At 50.1% G+C, this 16,829-nt stretch overlaps 1 long non-coding RNA gene across 1 annotated transcript; it reads left to right on the top strand.

The window, feature by feature from the left end:
- Positions 1 to 10,385: 10,385 nt before the first annotated feature.
- Positions 10,386 to 16,408, top strand: LOC146895427 (uncharacterized). The gene is made up of 2 exons (XR_014997303.2): positions 10,386 to 10,555; positions 16,037 to 16,408. It is a non-coding gene; the product is annotated as an uncharacterized LOC146895427 (long non-coding RNA).
- The last annotated feature ends 421 nt before the right edge of the window (positions 16,409 to 16,829 follow it).

Raw genomic sequence — 16,829 nt, 5'->3', positions numbered from 1 at the left:
AGAGAGATAACCCAGATCCCTAGTGAGGCAAGCATGCCACTTCTGATCCTGCAAGAAGGAAGGTTTGCTGGAAATAGTAGTTGACTACCTCATGAAGATCCAGAACACCTGAACTTTCGTTTTCCTTGCTCTGGAACTTCTTTCTCAACACTGGAAGACAAGAAAGCTCCCTTCTCCCAGTGGGAAAGTAGGACTGCTATATGAACATGAGTGCCTGAGTTCCCATCCCAATACCCACATTCAGGTTGTGCGTATCTGTATCCCCAGCAAGGCCAACTCCAGGAGCCCTCTGGTCTCATCCAAGTAAAGGGTGACATATTCTGCCTTCTTAGCATCTCAAAATGCAAAATACTGGAACTTCCTCAAATCCACAGGACACCACTGTCTGAAAAGATGACTCCCCTGGGCTATTCTCTCCACTTCCTGTCTGAACAGGAAGTGACTACTTCTATCTCCTAGGCCACGTAGTCAAGGTTCTGAATCCAAAAATCCTTGACTCAGCAGAGGTTTGGATATGAATTCCATTTCTGTCTCACACCCAGAGACGGAGGACCACCTATGAGCAGCAAGTGACCTCAGAGTCCACCCTCACAGCAGGTGTCAACAGGAAGAAAACCCAGCCAGAAACTATGCCGAGATTCAACTAGTGAGACGCAGTGGCGCCTCTGCCTCCTGGCATTCCTTACCAGGAATGAGCTCAGACTCATCTGTTCCCAGCCACAGTGGGCTACGACTCAATTTCAACAAGGGAGTGGCTTGGTCCCCATGACTCCTGTTCCTGCAATTGAGCTGGGTTGGAACGTGGATATTCTTGTGTTGGCGGCCAGTGAGACTGACCGCTGGTGAGCTTCAGGTGCCCTCCACAGCTGTCTCCTATGGTTCTCTCTGCTGTCCTTCACTTTTTCTTTTTCCTGGAAATAAAAAGAGCCAGGTTTCCTCATAGACACAGCACTGGGACACAAGGATGGCATAGAGGCCACATCAGTGTCTGGTTCATATGAATGAAGCATGGCATTGGTGTTGAGGTTAGATACAATCACTATGAAGAAACATTTCATACAGCTTAGAAGATTCCATGGGCAAAGGCTTTGCAAAGGAGGCTGTTCCAGCAACTCTACTGGGAGTGACATATATTCCCTGAACCTTACTAGATGCTTGGCTATTTTAGTTACTTTTCTATTGCTGTGACCAGGACCAAGGCAATTCATAAAAGAAAGTATTTGAGCTGGAGAGATGGCTCAGCAATTAAGAGCACTGGGTACTCTTCCAGAGGTCCTGAGTTCAATTCCCAGCAACCACATGGTGGCTCACAACTATTTATAATGTGATGAGATGCCCTCTTCTGACCTGCAGGTATACACAGAAACAAAACACTCATACATAAAAAAATAAAATATTTTATTAGCTTATACTTTCAGAGAGTGAGAGTCTGTGATGATGGAGCAAAGGAACAGCTGAGAGCTCACATCTCAGTCTGCAAGAAAAGAGAGACTGAAAACAGCATGAAAGTTTTGAAAACCCAGGGCTTGTCCCCAGTGACACGCCTTCTTTGACAAGCCACACCTTCTAATCCTTCCCAGACAGTTCCACCAACTGGGGACCAAGTGTTCAAACGCATGAACATATAAGGCATTCTCATTGAACCATGACAGCCTTAGTAATTGTTCTAAAATTATTCTGGGACGACTGGGGTTACCTGCCCTGACCTGGAGAGAAACTATCCGAGAATATTGGATGTATCTATACCCAGCTCCCTCCCTCCTCAGGCAGGGCTTGCAAACTTACGTACATTCTGACATTTAGAATTTGTCTACAGGACTCCCCTCTGGGTGCCAACAAAGATGATGGGCCATGGGTCAGTCTCTTCCTCCAATACTTCTTACCCTTGACTTCTCTCAAAGTCCGAGCCCAGGGAAGCCACACAAGCAGTCAGTGATGGGAGAGCTACAGGCTCTGCTTGTGGTTCCTTCATCCCATGATTGGAAAGATCGTAAAGTTAGGCATACAGAGAAGGTCTCTTTTCCATGTCTCAGAGGGGACACAAGTGGCAGATTTCAGGCACAATGTGTCCAGATAGCTGGGACCCTGATCTACTGAGCACAATGATCACATTCCTAGTCAGCTCACCCCAAGTCCCAAACCAACGGAGACTCTGCCCACTTGCTCATGAGTGCTCTGGATGGAAAATCATAAGGGAAGACTTCGCACAAAGCACAGGTTCTTTAGGAGGAACAACTTCAAGGAATGGCCCAGAACACACCCCATAACTTAGCCCAGCTTCTTTAAGCCTCGGGGGTATCCTACCGAACACAGACCTTTGCAGAGCCCTGACTTCTGCAGCTCCAGCGGGGTCTGTGTCTTCAAAACTCATGTTCCAGACTAGATCAGCCAAATGCTTTAGATTCTAGGCACAATCCAGCTCTGCAAGAAAGATGGGCATATCTGTTCTGGGGATCCTCTCTGTGAGTATGTGTGTGCATGTGTACACATGTACATGTGTGTGCATGCATGTATAGGTGCATGTGCACAGGAGTCCTGAGAAACACTTGGAGCATCATTCCTCAGGCACTGTTCCCCTTTTTGAGATATGACCCTGACTTGGAATTTGCCATGTAGTCAAGCCTGGCTGGCCAGTAAGGGAAATGTCTAACCAGGATGACCAAGAGATCATCACTCAGTACCGACTGTGTCATCTGGTCACTGGAGACTGTGGGTCACACTACTAGGTTCAACTGATGTCACTTAAATATCCTGTGAGGGCAGGTAAAAAGTATGTCTGTCTGATGGCTCAAAAGGAAACACAAGCAGCTAGCTAATAGAGAAAAAGAGAATGGAGGATAGAGGAAGGAGCTAAGTGGGGAGGCAGGTTGAACTTGAAAGCCACCTCTGCCCCATTTCCAGAGGCAGCCCAGTGTCACCTTCCTGTTCTTATCTGTGATTGAAGTCTGGTCACCATTCCTTTTATTTGTCGTCTGAGTACTGGGGCTGAGGCCAGAGCCTCACACATGCCACAGCGACCTGTTCTAGCCCTGTGTAGCCGGCGTTCTTACAGCAGAACAGCCAGCCTGATGGCAGTGCTGACAAACAGCAGCACACAGCTGGCCTGCTGGGCCCTGCTCTAAGTATCCCTGGTGGATCCCACCTCCCTTAGAGACAGAAGTATGGCCACATCCCTTGTGGGAGTAGAAACTCAAAGGGGCTGGGGGTGGGGGGCATGGACAGTTACACAGGAGAACATTTGTGAATGGGCCCACACCATCCCAGGTTGGGTCACAGACACTGTAGTGGGGGCTCCTTGTGTCCCCACAGACAAGCATGTTGTCATTCTGCCTTTCCCCTGCATCATCCTTGATTGAACACAGCCTTTCCCTGATTTCTTAGGAACGGCTACTCAGACTGGAACTCCAGGCCCAGGAGGCCAGTCCCCATCCCAGCAGTCTGGGCCCAGTCCCTCATTATCCTTCCGCGGCTTCACAGTAGAAATCATAAGCGCTTTGTGTCAGCTCCATGCTGGCAGCCGCGCGGCAGGAGGCGATTGAGGTCAGGGAGGCAGACAGCCTACCCATCACGCCTGTGCGCCATTCCTCACTGGTGACATGCAATCTCCCGCCGAGGGTCACCTCTGGGGAAGCGATCCCTCCCAGCCCAGCTCAAGTGCCAAATTGCAGCTTTGCTGGGACCCACGTGCAGTGCGCCCGCTCCAACCGCCTTCGTAATAAATGGTTAACCTGTGGCCTCTTCCTTCCACATCCGATCTAGGCGGCAAATGCATTAACGTGCAGCTGGGCCATGCACAGGGCCGGGAGGAAGAACAGGGATGGGTCCTGGGGTACAGCGATGGGCGTGAAGTACCCAGACAAGGGGAAGGGACAGGAGACTGAATTCCTCCTCCCTCTGTCATCTGTATATAAGGAAGCTGTGCCTGTGGACTGGCTGAGTCTTTCTTTATGATACAATGCCCACTGAGAAAGAGTGGTGTGGTCTCCGAGAGTCCACAGAGTGTGTGTGTGTGTGTGTGTGTGTGTGCACTCATGCATGCGCGTATGTTCAAGGGAAGAAAGGTGATGGAGAAAAAGAGACAGAAGACATGGATGAGGAGAGACAGAAGTAGAAACAGAAACTGAAGGAGAGAGACCACTAGTCAGAAAGAGGGGCCTGAGGTGAAGACAGAAGCTCAGAAAGTAGAAGCCAGAGCAAGGTTGACAGAAGGTAGCCATGCTGAGCAGAAGACCATGGTGGGCTCCCTGCACACTGGGGAGGAAAAGCCTTTTGTTATCCACAAGACTGAGACACGCTTTCACCTTCCCTGCACCAGACACACAAGCCCTCAAGTGCACAGCCACCCAGGTGAGCCACAGGCACACACTCACAAGCACATTCACACATGCCCCACCTTCATACACGCCCACACATCCACATGTCCACTGGAGGCACACATCATTGCGTGCATACTAAGAAAGAGCTGGGAGCAATTACACATATACATGCCTCATGTGTGCCACATGTACCCTGAACACATAGCCATCCATTCATTTGAATATGACTGTACACTTGTCCTCTCAATGTCACAACATGAACATAGTCACACATGCATGTGCGCTCTCACACACACATTTCCTGACATGAGCAGTCACAGGCATGCCCGTAGGCAGACACACATTAACATACAGAACTTAGGGCTGAGTGTCTATCTTGTCCTGCACTCAACTTAGTCACAGAACAGAGTCTGTTTCAGAACAAAGGCCATGGAGCTCAGGAGATCCAGGAAGACTGATGGGAGGCTAAGGAGCTGCAGTCAACTGTCAGTGAGCTCTGATCCAGCTGAGCCCACCTGGGTCCCCAGAGTGGCCCCCTGGGCTTCCAGAGGGTGACATTTAGAAGAATATCTACAGAGCTGGGCATTGTTCAGCCTGTCTCTTTTGACCAGGCACACCTGCGGGTATTTCCATCCTGCTGACCCGCTGACCTGCAAACCACAGGTCAGCAAGTCTCCATGAGTTTTGTAAGTACCAAGCACATTCTTCTCACTGATATTCTGTTTGTCCATCAGTCTGCACCTGTCCTGGGTGCCCAATACCCTCCACAGGTCTCGGGCCACCCCCTCTGTCTAGGCTGCTGTTGTTATTAAGGATTCTGGGCACTCACAAGCATGAACAACCAAAGTCATAAAAAATAACAACTAATTCCTTTTTTAAAATGCAAGAAAGTAGGAAAGATGGGAGTTAAGCAAGGAAGCAAACAGCTATTTCTAGAAAGTTGCTAACTGGACAGCAATGCCTTCCTGATACTCTCAGGACGGCATCAAAATGCAGATGCTCAAAGCGCTGTCCTGTAGACATCAGCCATTTAACAACTGTGTCGACAGCTTTAGGTAGGCCAGGCTGGTGTCCAGAGATGGCCTCTGGCTTAAATGCTAGTCTCAGACAAGTCCCCCATTGTCACCGAGCCTCTGCTTACTTCTGTGCACACAGGGGAGGACCCCAGAATAGTTGTTTAAACTCAAAAAAAAAAATGTACACTGAGTACCACATACCTGCTGGTAAGTCTTGGTACCTAAGAGTCACTGAGCCACCATCAGGAACTGACCGAGCCCTTCTCTGCACTGGGCCCTGCAGTGGGCGCGAAAGACTTAGCACTGCCAAAGACAGACAGGTCCTGCTCAGGTGGCCTGAGAGCCCAAGAGTAGGGGGCAAAAATGGACAAGGCCACAGCAGGTGGGAGCTCACCTGTGATTCCTGCAGCCAGGAGGAATAGCACATGACTGTAATTCCCACACTTGGAGGCGAAGGCTGAGGGATCACCAGTTGGGGGCCACCCAGGGCTACTAGCAAGTCCATGTTGAGAAAATAGAACCAAAAAACAAATAAGAACCCTCAAGTGCAGAACACAGCCAATGAGAACTTTCTATCTTAAAAAAAAAAGTGTGCAGGTATATATGTGTTTATATGTGTGTGAGTGTGTGTGCATGTATGTACATGTGGCATGTGTGATTATGTGTGTGTGATATGTGTGCATGTGCGGCATGTGTGTGTGTACATGTATCTATGTATTCTGGAGTTTTTTGAGATTTTAATTATTTGTATTTAATGTGCATGGGTGTTTTGCCTGTATGTGTGTGGACACATGTGTGCAGTGCCCATAAAGGCAAGAAGAGGCCATTGAATCCTTTGGAACTAGAGTTACAGAACACTGTCTGTCTCCACATGACTCAAATCTTCTGGAAGAGTAGACAGTGCTCTTAATTGCTTAGCTTTCTCTCCAGCCCCTGTAATTTTTATTTATTTATTTTACTGTTTATTTGTAAATCTGAGGTGAGGAGGCATGCCATGTGTATGCGATGTCCAAGGTGGCCAGTAGAGGGCATCAGATCCCTTGGTGTTAGAGATGAATAGATGGCTGCGAGCCGCTTGAGTGCTGGGAACCTGTCAGAGCAGTGCTGTCACCTAATCTCCCAAGCCACCTCCGCACTCCTGTCTGTCTGTACATGCTGAGTCTCTGTTGTGCAGTAAGCATCATGCTAGGTCATGGGGGCATTGCCTGGAAGGCGGTGGAGCTTCAGACTATAAACAAACAGACGCCTAGTTGTAGAATGTGAACTATGGCAGCTGAGTGCTTTCAGCCTCAACTTAGAGTCAACCAGAAAGAGGTCCAGACCAGGATTCACATGGGAAGCACAGAGATGGAGGCCAATCATCCAGTAGCAGGCGGAGAGGAGAAGGGAGGGGAGAAAGGTAACACCCTTCCTGGCAGAAGAAAAATGTGAGAGGGGCAGTTTTGAGGCCTGGCAGTCCTGGTTCAAATTCCAGGTGCAAGGACTCTGAGCCTCAGTTTCCCATTTGTAAAACAAAACTCCAGTGGGCTGTCAAGAGGCCCACGTGGGAGCGAGTTTTACAAAGTCAAATCCTAAACCAAGGCTGGCATTTTGTGAATCAGGGTGGGCTGGGGATAATGATAAGCCTCCTGGCTGTACCGGTTACAGCCTTGGTTTCCCCACCATGAAATGAGACTTCTATCCAGAACTACACGAAAGTCTCTCTTAGGGCCCAGAGCACACTTTTGGGACCTGTATCTGGTTTATCATTGGCAGAGGATAGCTGTAGATATTTGTTAAATGACTGAGTTCTGGGACTCAAGTAAAGATCTCTTCACTGGCTGTTTGGCCTTGAAAAGTCAAACTCTTCTAGTGAGACCTAGATCACATACCCACAGGAGCCCCATCCCTGACCCCAGACACCTAGTAGCTGGATTCATTGGAAGACACTTGGAAGAACGGGGTGGAGGCAGAGCCTATCTCCTAGCTCTCTCTGCCCTTCCTTCAGCTAGCTCCCCCTCTAGGTACTCACACTCTAGCTCCCCCTCTAGGTGCTCACACTCTAGCTCCCCCTCTAGGTGCTCACACTCTAGCTCCCCCTCCACCCCAGGTGCTCACACTCTAGCTCCCCCACTAGGTGCTCACACTCTAGCTCCCCCTCCACCCCAGATGCTCACACTCTAGCTCCCCCTCTAGGTGCTCACACTCTAGCTCCCCCTCTAGGTGCTCACACTCTAGCTCCCCCTCTAGGTGCTCACACTCTAGCTCCCCCTCCACCCCAGGTGCTCACACTCTAGCTCCCCCTCCACCCCAGGTGCTCACACTCTAGCTCCTCCCCCATCCCAGGTGCTCACAGTCTAGCTCCCCCTCCACCCCAGGTGCTCACACTGTTTTCTCAACTATGAAACTGGAATGTGTTCTGTACTGAATCGTTGCTCTCCAGCGACAGTTAGGTTGGTAATGAGGTCTTTGTGGACGTCATTAGCCAAGCCCAGAGAGCCTACCTCAAATGTGTGACCTCTTCCAAAAGGAAAAGTCAGACATAAACACAGGAGAGTGAAAGAAGAAACATCATGGGCCTCCAGGCCAGGGACACTTGAGCTGCCAGAAGATGCCAGTCTGGACGGCCCTCCCTCAGAGTCTCATGAGGGCAAGACTCATCCATGTCTTTATTTAAGACTCAAAGTCCAGAAGTTTGGGAAACACACTCCTGTCTGTGAGCTGTCTGGGCTATGAAACTTTCTTACCCAGTCTTAAGAAGCAAATACAGAAGGGCAAGTGACAGATGTGCCCGGAGGACTGTGGGACTTGGGGGCCTCACATAGACCCCTTGAATGATGTATGACCACTTCCAACTGAGTGGCCTCTGTTGCCTCCAATAAAAGGGACAGAGGAGACAAGGAAGCATGGATGTGAGTGCCTGGGTCAACCTATTGTCTGACCTTAGAGAATGCCATATCCTCAAGATCTGGAACATTTGAGCGGCTCCTGGCCGTCAGTCCCTGTCCTCTGTGGAGTCTGCAACCCTATGCAAAAGACTCACCCCGAGCCTCAAACAACTTCCAGCTCCGGAGCCTCAGAGTTGCCAGTGCTGCGGTGGTAGAGCCCGACCCTGCCTCCACAAGCCTCCCAACCCCACCGCCCAGGTGCGACTTTGACCAGCCTGCTTCTCGGCTCATCTCCCCCGACCACTGACATCCGCACCCGGGATTTCGCTACAGATGCATCGTCTTCAAGAGAACAGAACACACACTCTCACCCACATTTATGACTGTAACTTCCCAAACAAACGTGATTCCTATAACCATAAAACAAAGCCCAAATGAGCTGGCCATGGACCAGGAGGGAAGGAGGGGGGCATCTGGGTGCCAGAAGGGCTCTTGGCTGCCAGGCTGGCTGAGTGGATTTCGGCACCTCAGCCTCGCAGACGCTTAATATTCCAATGAGCACCCGAGCAAGGCATTAGGAGCGAAGGAGTGCACGGATGCCCTCAGAGCTGGGGGAATATTACTCACCAGGTCACGGTCGGCTGTGTAAAATACAACCCTCATATATCATTATAACTGCCAGCCAGCGACAGTTATAATTGAGACGGCAATAACTAGGAGAGAGTTCTTTAATTTAACATCCAATTATTACAAGTTATCACTTCTTAATAAATGTAATATAACAGACAATCAATGTTGCATGCGACGGCCCAGACTGCAATGGGACGGGAAATTTATATCCTGGGGAAAAAAATATACTCTGTGTAGTGTGTGTGCGGGCGTGCATGCATGTGTGTGCGTGTGTCTGTGTGAGTGTTTCCTCCGGCTTTCTAGTCTGTAGCGCTTGTGGTGAGTGTGCCAACGCTATGCTATAAATAGCCGAGTTTGCCTAGGCAGCTCCACATTTGCATATGTACAATAGCCCCAGGCCAAGGGAGAGGAAAGAATGAAAAGAGGGGAGAGATGTCTTCTCAGGGCTGCAGGCTCCTCTGAGCAACAGCAAGGGGAGGCAGGGCCCAGTGGGCACAGGGCCCAGGGTGGCAGCTGGGACAATTACTCTGGACCTTAACCAGGCTGAACAAGGTTTTTTTTTTCCTTTAATGGATTTAAATGTTGGGGTTCTTTTTGGGGTTTTTGTTGTTGTTGTTGAATACGGAGGAAAAGGGCACTTTATCAGAGCACAGCCTGGCACCTCTTTGAAAAGTGGAAACACCCATGAACCCAGCACCCCAATAAATGAATGCAAGTAACCAGCACCCCAAGAGGGACCCCGTGTCTTATCCCTTTCACCAACTAGAAAAATCTGTTCATGGCTCCGCTTCCATGGGCTTGTCTTTAATACTAATAGCCAAGCACTGGCTCTTTCCCCGGCACCTTGTGGGTTTGGTGGTCCGCGGTTACAGAGACGTGGTCATTTTTATTTCTACATGACTGATTTTCCTGAAAGCCGTCCATACTCAACATCTCCACTCCAGTGAGTAGACCCAAGGTTGCTTTAGCCTGGGGACCCTACACAAGGGACTGCTGTGTGTGTTTGGAGACCGTGGGGATTTCCCTGTAGGTTAGACACCTAGGAATGGAACCCCGAGGCTCTCTCAAAGTTCAAAAATTTTGCTTTGGTTCTAGCAATTGGCTACTGTTGCCATTTTTCCTTCCTGCTAGCTAAGTGTTCCAGTTGCTCTGCTTTCTTTGTCAACACTTGATGCTATCAGTTTTCTCTGCTTTAGCCATGCCGGAGTACACTGGGAGTACTGGGAGCTTGCTGCACTCCTCTCAGCATTTCCCTGAAGGCTTAGGATGTTACCTGCTTCCCTGGTCACTTCCTGGTAACGTGTCTGTCCAAAGTTTTGCGTATTTTCTATTGGGTCCTCTGTCCTGTTCTTACTTCCACACCCTTCCACTCTCCCCTTTTTTAATCTTTCTGTTAGGGGGAGGAGACGCCCGTAAACCTTGGTGGAGCCTAATTTGCAGGTTACTTCTTGTTCTGTGCAGTGAAAAAATGGTGAGCCTTTCAAAGGTATGGAAGGACAAAGGGGATGTTTGCCTAACTCTAAGTCACTCCTGTTGGTTCTGCAGGTGGGGTCTGTCTGTCTCCCTCAGTCTCTGCACACACGTTGCCAAGGTCAGCCTCCTCCCTGACCACAGGTGATAAAGCTGAAAGCAAGGAAGGCTGCTCCCAAACTCGAGAAATAGAAATCTCCCTGAAGAAAATAGGATCCTCAGAGACACTGAATTTGACGCCGACTTCTTAAATAAGGTAGGAAAAGGTCAAAAGTGCATGGACTTAGATAAACAAGAAAACCAATGTGCTGGAGCTGGTGGCAAGTAATTTTGCTTTTCCAAAGACATTTGTTAAGCAAGTCTGACCAGCATTTGAGCTGGGTCCCTGGTTCTGGCCACTTCTGCACACACACCTTTGTGCAGGGCAGTGGGGACTGGAGACAGCCCACAACAATTAACCATTTAATCGTTAATCGAAGAAAACTTTAGCAGAGAAGAATAGAAGCCCTTCCCTACATGGGCTTCATCTGCAGAATGTTGAGCCCTTCCCTACATGGGCTTCATCTGCAGAACGGAGCATGTTGAGGAAAGCTCTTGCTAATCAGCTGGAGGGGCAGGTGCAAGCGTCCTGTCAAGGGTGATTCTCACTCCCCACACTCCTGTTTCCTGACTCCTTCCTCTGCTCGGCTTCACGGAAGCGCTTCCCCTCTTCTGGTGTGCATCCCTGTGTCATGGGGCAGAGCCTGCACTCTGGTGTGCTCTAAGCTCAGACCCTCTGAGCCTTTTCCTTTTCTTGACTGGGTTTTGGCTCTGGGCTCAGCCTGTTCTCTCTCTGGGTCTTCTTGTTATTTCTCCAACCCTCACTTAAAGGACATGAGTATCTCCACTGTCCCTCCCAGCAGCACCTGCTCTACAGCTGGCCTACCCCATGTAGACCTTTAAAAAAACTGTCTCCAAGCTTCCTTCTGGATCCATTTTCAAATTCTTTTATTAATGAGTCTTCCAGCCCCAAAAGATCCCTGTTTAAAAAAAAAAACCCTCAGCTTCAGCTACTCAGAGGATTTCTTTCCTTAAGATTTATTTTTATTATTTTAACTACGTGAGTGTATGCACACAAGTGCAGTGCCCCCGGAGGTTAGAGGTATCGTCTCCTAGAACCGGAGCCAGTATCCTGGTGCTGAGACCCAAGCCCAGGTCGTCGACAGAGCCATCTCTCTAGTCCCAGGGAGATTCTTTTGAGTTTGTTCTGTAAACTACATAAGCATGCCTAAGGAATTTCTGTGCTTCTCGTGGGCACCATTAGACCAGGCTGCCGTGTGAGCAAGAAGTGGAGATGGAGATTATATTAAGCCCATAGAAAACACCAGGAAGTCTTCCTGGAGGAGGTGAGTTCAAACTTCTCCAGAGGACCAACAGCAGAGAGAACCTAAGGCTTGGAGGCAGGAACAAGGCTGACATTCCATAGATATGGTGAACTAGGACAAAAGACTGGTTGCCGTGGTTGCAATGCCCTTCAGAGTCAACCATGAAGACAACTGTCTTTGAGTTAGAAAAACAAAAGACCAGCGAAGTGTGCCAATGCCCACGGAAGCGTTTTCTGAAGTTGGAGAGGCAGTAGGCAACAGAGCAGAGTCCCCAAGTAAGGAAGAAATGGGAAGAACATGAGAACGTGAAGGGATTTAAGGCCAGAGCCGCACAGAGGAGGCAGATCACTACACTTGTTAAGTACTTCCCAAGATCCCTGACTCAAGTCGTAGGCAGCAGCTGACAGCTGCCGGTCCCATTCAGACAGCCTGGTGTCCTGGCCAGGATGTTAGCTCTAAACTGTCAGTGAGGCAGCATGGGCTGGCAGAGCCTTTGAAAGGAGAAGGATTTGGGGTTCCATCTACACAAGGGGAGCTGTAGGAATGCTGCTCCATTCAGTCTGTTACCCCTGAGACTAACCCTGTGGTGGAGACCAGCGCTGTCCTCTACAAGGCTGCCAGCAGCTGCACACAGGGCCTCCTGCTCAGAGTCTGGGATGCAGTTTAGGCTGGCTGGAGCTGGGCTCACTTGAGGCTCCTGACACTTCATCTTGTACCCTGCCACCAGCACTGGAGAAGGGAAGTGAAGCCGGGGGGGGGGGGGGCGTGGTTTCCCCTCTTAAGCACATGATATCTGGGGGTACACACGGCTTAAGGCTGAACTGCTGACAGCTGGGAGAGGCAGTGGTGTCTCCCCAGCTCTGTCCGCTCTCCCCAGCTGGCTCTCCCAATAGGTGGGGAACCCACCCTCACTAGCAGAAGAGCCACGTGGCTCCCACGCCCCCCACACACATCCAGGGTGTCAGTTCCCACAGCTTGAGCACCCCTCCTTCTGAGGGAGGCAAGATGTGAGGGCCTGCGCTCAGCAGCCGGACTGACAGACTGAAGGGTTTCTTGCCAAGAGAGGTGCTATCTTCCCGCTCGGCGTCCTGGATTGAGCTCTCCAAACATCAATTCCCAACATTTTGCCAGATTTTTTTTCCTTTACCTCAAAGCAAGTGGGACTCCAGCATGGGCTATGTGGCCTGGCTGGGATGCAGCCAGCTGTCTTGTGGAGTGAAATTGGTTATGCATGTAGGGGTTGGGTAAAAGGAAAGGGGGTACAAAGGGTGGGGAGCCTGGTTGAATAGATAATAGATAGACAGGTGGAGGGACAGAAGAACAGACACGCGAATAGACAGGTGGATGGATGGACAGATGGAAGGACGGGTGGACAGATGGAAGGACAGATGGACAGACATGAATGAATAGGTGGATGGATGAATGAATGGACAGACAAAAGTTTGGTGGTCTCTCCAACAGAGACCAGGATATATCCGTCATTTCTTTCTCCTCCAGTCCCTTGTCCCACACTGGTTTAATAATCACCCTTGACTCCTGGACGATGAAGTGAAGAGCCTGTCCCTGCCAGCCTCGGGGTCCTGAGCCTTACCAAGTTGTGCATGGGTGGGGGCTGAGCACAGAGATGATAGGGAATGTGAAAGAAGGACGGGAGAGGACGGCAGAGAGAAAGGGAAGAAGGGGAAGCAGGGCCACTGACCCGTCCATAAACAGCAGGGAGCCTGAGTAGCCATTATCACCTGCACGGACTTTGCCAAGGCAGGGGTTGGACTTGAGGGACAGAGCGATCTTTGGGTGTCAAGAATGTTCCGTCCTTGGTCTGACTGGAGAATTATCAACAGTGGAGTGGGCAGCACGACCATAAGCACCAGAAGATGGGAGGGTGGGTGGACAGACAGTGGAAGGATAGATGGAGGAGGGAAGGAGGGAGGGAAGGAAGGAGGGAGGGGAGGAGTGGGGAGTAAGGGAGAGGTAGAAGGAAGGTTTGTGGAAGGATGGATGATGGATGGATGGATGGATGGATGGATGGATGAGTGGACAATGGAGAGAGGGAGGGGAGGGAGGGGAGAAGGGAGGCGGTGGGTGGGAGGATCGATCAATCTGCCAATGTGTAGGTAACTAGAGAACTTAGTTACTCCTGAAGTGTAGTCTTGCCCGTGTCCAGTGTTTGATGACACCTAGGTTGACCAATGCCAGATCTGAGCCCTTCTCTCTGGCCAGGCTCACGGCAAGCTTGAGCAACAAGGGTCTACACCTCCTCCCGTCAACTCCCCTGGGGACACAGCAGACTGAAGCAGAATTAGGAAGGCTCGGCTGTCCCTTGCTGATGATCCCAGGACTTTGACATAGCTACACATGACAGAGAGGTGTGGGCTCAAATTACTTGACCACAGAATCACCCAGTTAATTCCAGTTAACAGGCATAAAGAAGCCGCTCTGTTCTACTAACTTTGGTCAAAGAGAAAATGGAATTCTGGCTGGGTGACAACGCCAAGGTTCACACCATTGCCACGACAACAGCTTTCCAAAGTGTCTTCATGCTGAAATTGCCCCTTCTGGCCCTGGTGACCTCGGGTGTCCCTCAAAGCAAAGTGGAGTGGGAGGCTTGATGTGGGCAGATCCCTTTCTTCCTATGAAGGGTCCAGATGTTCATCTGACGTGTTCACAGAGCACCTGCTCTGGGTCATGGAGGCCAATGAAATGCCAGTGAACACAGGCCTGGGACTGTCATCCACCCCCACCCATAAAACCACAAGGGCCCCACCCACGAGTCATTGTGTCACATCAAGGTTTGGCATGTTTCAAATGCATGCCTAAGAGACTACCACGATCCACATATTACAAGCGAGGAAACAGGCTCAGAGAGGCCGGATAACTTGCTCAAGGACACACAGCAAAGATGTGGCACAGCTGCAGCTGGAGGTTCCAAGCTCATGGCCACCCTCCCCCTGTAACCAGCCCAGGGGTGACAGTGATGGCAGTCATCCAGGGGAAGGGAGAAAAGGAAACAATAAAAGGCAATACAATTTCAGCCCCTAGAAAGTTCTGGGGAAAAACACAACAAAATGAGAAAGAGAGAGAGACAGACAGACAGAGAGAGACAGACAGACAGAGAGACAGAGAGAGAGAGAGAGACAGAGAGACAGAGAGAGACAGAGAGACAGAGAGAGAGACAGAGAGAGACAGAGAGAGAGAGAGAGAGAGAGAGAGAGAGAGAGAGAGAGAGAGAGAAGGCAGGGGGGAGGGAGGTGCTCACAGATACCTTCCATGAAAAGTGACCACCTAGGCTAAGACCCATGGCGAGGATCCAAGAACAGCACCCCAGGCAGTGAACTGTAGGTGCAGAACCTCTGGGACAGGGTGGATGAGCACCCAGATACAGACTAAGAGACCAAAGTTCCAAGAGGATGGGCACCCTGCCACCGCCATTGATGAGGGGCTCTTATATGAGGTGACAAGTGTGTGAATTAATTCCTGATTCTCTCCCTTTCCCGGTTGACCCAGAGGATGGAGACAGCCCCCCACCCCTTGAGGGGATCCATAGTGAAGGAAGTGTGAGGGAACCCTGTAGCACCAAGTCCTCCTAACAAATCAGTTCTGGACCTACAACGGGGGAATCACCATCCTTAGAGGCAGCTAAACAGGAACCACAAGTTACTGTGTATATACAGCTCCAGCATTCAGAGGGGACCAGATGTCCCTAATGACCTGTGCTGTGTCACCCACATCGTTTGTGTGTGGAGCCAAGTATTCACTGGGTGTCTACAATACACCCAGCAATGAAAGAGACACCAGGACACATTGGGGGTCACCAACCCCGACCTCTTGTGGTGAGCAGTGAAGGTGATGCCCCTGGAGTGAGCGGCGGGCCACTCAGGGGACAACCATGTTCACAGATGCTCAGTTCAAGTGTGTCACTACATTTGCCCCTCCAGAAATTAGTATTTACAGAGGAGGAAACTGAGGCACAGAACATGCATGGGCCTGTTCTCATGATGTCACAGAAAAGCAAGAGTTGTATCTGTCTGTTAAAAGGTCCCTAAGGATGTGTTTCTGAGCCCAGGAGAAACAGATGGCTTCTGGACTCCCTCTCTTGGAAGGCTGTGTGCAGCTTTACCTATGTGGACAATCCCCGATTCCCCATCTTCATTCCCAGGCAGCAGGAAGCCCTCCCAGGCCGAACCGCAGCTTTCCTTCCTTAATGTATTCTCAACTAAATTAAAGTCATACTTCATTTTAAATTAAGGGGATTTTTTTAAAAAAAATAAAATATCTACAATGTTTAAATATCATTAGTAATTACATTTTATTTTATTTCAAGCCAGTTGGAAACATTTTATTTCTAATTAGGTGCATTTGTTTTTAATATCCAGTTTACTGAATGGAGAGACTTCCAACAGCAGAATGGAGAAAGGGCCTCACCACCTACTCAGGTCTGCCTGGGTCAGAAAGTTCCCCAGGCCACTCTGGACCCCTGACCCTGGATGGTCACCCTCTTCTTTGGTGTGTATGATGCCTCAAAGGAGGAAGTAAATCACCCAACCAGTGACCAAGGCTGCAGGGTTTGTCCATAGCTATACAAAGCATGCTGGGATTTTTCTGTATCTCCTCGGCCTGAGGCTGGAAAGGCTCACACTGACCTGGTGTTTGCTGCAAGCCAGTTCTTCGTGTGCTGATCCCAAGTTTCCCGGGCCCAGTGTGGGCTATTTCCTCAATTCTATGTCCAATAAACTCTGGAAATATCATACATTTCCCTAGTGTGTTTTGTTATGTTTCTTGACCTCACTTGGCAAGGATCCCAGAGAGGGGTGTGACCCCTGAAGGTGCCTCAGTGAAGCAGTGCCTCTGGTGGCATGTGAAAGGAAGGCAGCCATGAGAGCTCTGGACCAGGGACCCTGCACTGCTGGGCAATGTTCCTGCACAGGGTTGTTAAGGGAGTGACAGCAGAGAGAGAGCTATGTGGGTTCCCTGAGAATGCATGTGACAGCCATAACCCACCTTTGCTAAATCTACACATGGAAGAGCTCAGGCCATGGTGGGGGCGGGGGGGGGGAGTCAACTGGCTAGAAGGACAGACAGATGAACAAACAGGTGTGTAGATGCAGGAGTCCACGGAACACAGCCTAGGATCTGCTGTAACAGACACACTCAGGCACACGCACCATG

Source organism: Myodes glareolus, chromosome 2, assembly GCF_982192425.1.
Source record: "Myodes glareolus chromosome 2, mMyoGla1.1, whole genome shotgun sequence".
NCBI classification, from domain to species: domain Eukaryota; kingdom Metazoa; phylum Chordata; class Mammalia; order Rodentia; family Cricetidae; genus Myodes; species Myodes glareolus.
Note: the sequence above shows the minus strand (reverse complement) of the source record. Positions and strands in the feature narration are given on the sequence as shown.